Source organism: Oratosquilla oratoria, chromosome 3 (genome assembly GCF_046742065.1).
Source record: "Oratosquilla oratoria isolate Oo_2021 chromosome 3, ASM4674206v1, whole genome shotgun sequence".
NCBI lineage: Eukaryota > Metazoa > Arthropoda > Malacostraca > Stomatopoda > Squillidae > Oratosquilla > Oratosquilla oratoria.
Genome location: NC_134779.1, coordinates 64,050,248 through 64,056,357, shown reverse-complemented (window position 1 = coordinate 64,056,357; position 6,110 = coordinate 64,050,248).

Below are 6,110 nucleotides of genomic sequence, written 5' to 3'. Positions count from 1 at the left end.
GGTCACTAACTTATCCCATAAGTCACTTAGTGAAGAGATCTCGTGTTGTTACCTGGAGTAGTTGAGTGTGGGACAGTGTAGTACAAGGTGCTCTCCGTCTTCTTTAAGATGGATGAATCTAGTCCAATTGATGTCTGTTTTTAGATCAACTCTGTGTTGGTGTTGTTTCAGTCTGTAGGCTTTCGCTAAAGCAAAGAATCTAGCGTCAGCAAACAAGTATTTGTTTTGTGATCTGTCTGTGCATATGTTTTTATATGGACGTATTTTGGTGCTGGGAGTAGGTTATTGTAGAGAACTTAGCGGTCCGTGAACAAGTGTTTGTTTTCTGATTTGAATGCGTATATGTTTTTGTATCAATGTATTTTGGAGTAGGTCATTGTCAATATTTGAGTAACATACTACTGGAGCTGTTTTTATGTTGCGTATGTTAGGCTTTTTTATGTGGTCTGATGTGAAGAGTGAGTGGGCTCGGGTGTTCTTGCGTGGGACTGAGTGCCAATCACTCCCATGTTCTGCTCCGTGGGAAGGACCTTCCTTCCGAGTGTAGATGCTCCGATGGTGCTATTTTGGAAGCAACCGGTATTACTCTTAAGGATTTGCATTGCATTATACGCAAGCTGTCTTTGTTTGTGTTCATGATTGTTGGGTACTATGCTGTGGGATCAAAGCTAAACGCTGTTCCTATGAGTTGTCAATTGTGTATGTAGTTGTTAGTATTCTCTGTTATCCAAATCCTATGCTTGCAACTGTTCCATGTATAATCAATTTCGTATTTGTTTTCACTGTGATGTCTTTTAAGTGTTGAGTGAAGGTCCTGCATTCCAGGGATCCTGTCGAATGGGAGAGGCTGACCGTGGAATCTGATCATTAGGTGTTTCTCATACTCATGTTAGTCTTGGATGAGCAACGTCACTGAGGACGTGTGATTCAGACGTTCTGTTTTGTGTCAATCATAACTGTAGATCATTGTGGTAAGTGTGAGCGTTTTTATGATGTTTTTGTAGTTACAGTGTTCGGGTGTTATTGTTACGTCGTCTGTGTATGTGTTTTGTTCCGGGTTTTTGGTAGGAAGGTAGTGTGTGAATAGGTTAATGTTGGTTATAGTGTTGTTCCTTGGTGTGCTTCTCTGTATAGTCTTTTGGTCGCTGATGGTTGGTTGTTCTGGGAAACTTCATATTCTAGCCACCTAGGAAATTTGTAAAACATTTCTCGCCATTGTTGTGGATATTTGTTTCTGTAATTTTTGTATGTGTCTTATTTTGTTTTAGTCTATTCTAATTTATTTTATTTTAATCTATTTTGTTTAATTTTATTTAATCTTATTTCATTCTATGCTATCTTATTTTCTACAGTGTCTCGTGACTGTGTCATAAGCTTTGTTTATACCTATTGCTGTCATATCAGTATGATAGTCAGTATATAGAGAATACTAAACTATGGCGAAGTTTCTTCCTTTGAATAAATTCTGGCCTTAGCATTTTGGTGTCTATATTTGACTTTTGTGTATATTTTGGCTGTCGCTAGGCGATTTCATTCAGCTGGTAAACTACCGTACGCGTCAGAGGTTTGAGATGGTGTTTATGTATGGCGTCACCACGCCGAAGGGGCTGAAATAGTGATTTTCTGGCAGACACAATTCCGTTCGTCTTTGTGTTTGCATTTGCAATAACTTTTTCAACATGAAATATGTCGTCCAAATGTATTGAATAAATAGATAAATAAATAGGGAAATAGATAAATAGGTAAAAAGATGAATGAATAGATAGATGTATGGATAAGGAAATGAATAAATAAACGTGTCGGTCAGCGAGTTTTATAATTTCGAATATAAGGGTGATTTCATGTTCACACTCGTATTACATTTTTTTTACCAGTAATAAAATTCGAATGATATTCCCTGAACAATTTATGAATTCTTATGGTTTTATACAATCGTTTATTTATTCATTTATCTATGTATATGTTAATTCAACTATTTATTTATTTATTTATCTATGTATATATTTATTCAACTATTTATTTATTTATTTATTTACACCGTTAGTGATCGATACGATTTGAACGCTATTGTGTTATGTGCGTGATCGACTTCTTCAGAGTATAATCGTCTGGCCTTAACCAACAACAAAATCAACAAAGTGTTAATGTAGCAATGGGGTTAACAAAGATGGAACCTTAACTCCCTTCAGTACGAGGTTATCGCAAAATGAATTGTTTGACGTTAATCAGAGCAAGATTTCTAATGCGCGTCGTTATAGCAAAGGGATTAAGAATGAAAAAAGTAAAAACAATAACGTGAACCAATTTAAAAACAATAGATAAATAAATAAAATAAACAGATAAATTACAGTATAAAACAATGACAGTGAACTAAAACAAAACACAAAGTAAAATAAAACAAGATTAAACTATATAATACTAAAATAGAAATAAAACAAACTTCAAATGTGCACGACAATGCAATGGACATGTTAATCAAAATGGTCTTGATAATAATCACTATTATCTAACTGACTAAGACCTGCAGCCCCACTGTAGCCATCAACGATCCTTCAGCCTTCCCACAGATTTCATTGGGAAGAAAATGTTTACTGTATTGTTACATTAGTGTGGATCTGTTTTTGTCACCGCGTAGTAGTGGGAGGAGGAGGAGAGGAGGAGGAGAAGGAGAGGAGGAGGAGGAGGAGGAGAGGAGGAGAAAGAGCAAGACTAGGAGTGGAGCCTGACACCGTTTGTCAGCTCTCCTTATTGACAAAAAGTGGAGGAAAAAATGATAAAATCTGACAGATCTTGGGTCCTGTCCGTAGACCGAATGCCAGGCCCTCGGGTCTGTACCTCCAGATGGAGTTGGTGGGTTTAGAATACAAGTGGGTAAGAAGATGATCTCCGACACCCCTTTCCCTCGCTGGACAAGCAGGTACCCAAAGACCTTATAAAGTCAGGATGCCCGGCGGAAACACGTCACATCTGCGCATGATGCCCATATATGGTCACTGGTCATTGATTGATGTCGACTCAAGTTTTTTTTTTTTTTTTTAAGACTGGACCCGGTGTTGTTCGGTAGGCTATCTTTGAATCACTAATGGAGCTGGATTGCTCTTAAGATGGACGGTGGACGGGGTACATTTGTTTATATGTTTATAGTCACACCCTTGTAGAGTCCATGAGTTCAACGCACTACTACAGTGACTAAGAAGAACAAGAAGGTGAGGAGTCTACGGCAGGGTGTGTGTAGCTGCGGCAAAAACCTATCACCTTTGCCCTATGTGGTTTGGGGACTGTTGGGACAGGTAGCAGTCACTACTGGGAATCAGAGAGGTGTGCGGGATTTGAACCCACAATTAAGTACACGCGAGACCATTACTCTTCAGAAAACGCCAACATGACACGAAGCCACAAGGGAAGTTACAATTCCTGGACACTCACTCGGGCCCAGCGGGATTAGAACTGACGATCTCTTGTCCAGGAGCTCGATGTTCTACACCAACTGAACCCTTGCACATCCTCAACTTGCATCTCATTCACTCAAGTACCATAGCGCAGTGCGAGCGTCAGCTTTTCATTAGCTTCTCATAAACTTCAACGTTTTATCGTCTTCGCCAACATGTTATCGTGGCATAAAGTTCCTGTAAATAACATGGTTGAAGAATGGAAGTAATATTTATGGCTATAATACATTTACTTTCAAGTAAAAAGTAAGAGTAAATTGGTTAAAAGTAATATGGATGTACAAGCGATGACTGGCTGTGAGTTGGAGGTAAGTCCGGAGGAAGTGGATAGTTTTAAGTATTTAGGGTCACATGTAGCAGGGAATGGAGGAGTGGGAATGGAGGTAAACTGTAGCTTGAAGAAAGGAAATGAATGTCTTGGGGGGGAATGAAAAGTGTCATGAAAATTATGTATCAGAGGATGGATGTAAAGAGAAGATTTTATGAAGGGGTGATTGTACTTGTACTTACGTCATTGTCTGGGGTAGAGACTTGGAATTTAAGGGAGGGAGAAAAGAGACATTCAAGTGTGTGTGAGATGAAGTATTTGAGAAGTTACGAGGATGTGTAGATTGATAAATTAGGGGGTTAGGAGAAGAGCGGAGGAGGAAGGGGAGTTGGCAGATAGGGCTGACGAAAGAATGCTGGGATGGTCTGGGCGCATGGAAAGAACGAATGAGGAAAGACTAGCAAAAATATTGTGGAAGGCAGAGGTGGATGGAGTGAACTTGAGAGGAAGACCGATCATGAGATGGGATGAAAGGCGTCTTGAGTAAAAGGGAAGGGAGAAGGCAGGAGATAGGTGTGAGTGTAGAATGACTGTGATTAGACGATAAATTGACGCGGCCTGAAGGAATTTCTCCTTGTGTTTTCTATTTCCTTATGAGGGGAGGAAGAGGGAAGGTAGCTATGTAAATGAAGAGGTGGGAAGTAAACCAGCTTAGGCTGTCGGATCTTGCTGTGGATGTGCTATGTCTTGCTGCAGTCCTTCTAACCCGGGCAGTAGTCTGGGGACAGGGATGACCCTTCATTCACAAGGAGCTAAGGTAGAAGGGAAACAAATGGGTGATGGATGGGAGTAGGAAAAGAGACCTTTTGGTATGTAAATATATGATAATTTGTTCTTATCCTTGTAAGATGGTGCAGATATAGTGGGGCAAATGATGCCTACCGACTATAGGTTGCAGTCATACGAGATGGGCGTCAGAGAGAGTCGTCTCCCCTGCCACCCAGCTTCAATACTGGATGACATTCGGTCTACGGGCCGGGCCCAGGATACATATGATCTTTGTATTTCCTCCACCTTTCACAAATGGAGAGCTGACAACCGGCGACTGCTCCCTTACCTCTGTTACTATAATTCAGTAGCATAGAAACTGACCCCACACTGATGCAGTAAACACGCCAGTCCAAAGCTACTTCCTGGATAGATCTATGGGAGGCCCCAAGGACCCTTGCTAGATAATGTGGGATTGTAGATATCCAGTCAGTCAGACTTGAGCCAACAGTTATTATTATTATTATTGTTATTATTGTTATCATTATTATTATTATTATTATTATTATTATTATTATTATTTTTATTATTATTATTATTATTATCATTATCATTATTATTATTATCATTATTATTATTATTATTATTATCATTATTATTATTATTATTATTATTATTATTATTATTATCATTATTATCATTATTATTATTATTATTATTATCATTATCATTATTATTACTATTATTATTATTATTATTATTATTATTATTATTATTATTATTATTATTATTATTATTATTATTATTATTATTATTATTATTATTATTATTATGATGATGATGAAGATGATGGCGATTATCATTATCATTATTATTATCATTATTGTTACTATTATCATTATCATTTCATTATTATTATTTTATCATTAGATTTTGATTATTATCATTATTGCTATTATTACTGTTATTGTTATTATTGTTATAGTTATCATTATTATCATGAGCATCAATATTAATATTATTTTTTTCATTATTATCATAATTCATATATGGTTTTATATATTTTTCTTCTACGAGTGCGACCTTTACCCCATCCCCTTCAATATGCGTGTCACGATCTGTCCTTATATGGGCCATACAGGTACCCATCGTCGATCCTTAGGGCATCTGAACCTTTTAGGGTGAATGAAATAATATAAGATTGGATAGAATAAAATCTATAGAGTACACAGCCTTAACGAAGAGTTTGGATTTTATTTCTCGTTAAGATGTTTATGTGGTGAAGGGTATTGGTATCGGGGATTCAAGAATGATGTTGGGGTGGATGAGGCAAGAGAGGGGATGGATAGTTCTCACTCACTGGAAAAATTGTGTCAGATTTGTGTAATTTTTTTCAAACCGCCATTTGAGTAATAAGCTTCTTTTACAGTGCGAGAGTTTTGTAAATGTCTGCAGTGTTTTGATTAAAAATAGTTCCTGTGAGTAAAAATATATGTTTACCATTCTGACCCTCCTTTCCTCTCTGTCTCCCTTTGGGGAAATTTCTGTTGGAGTTCTTGGGTGACGGTTACCGGAAAGTGCTGGAGATAATTTAACTATAAATAATTTGTATTATTATTTCATTG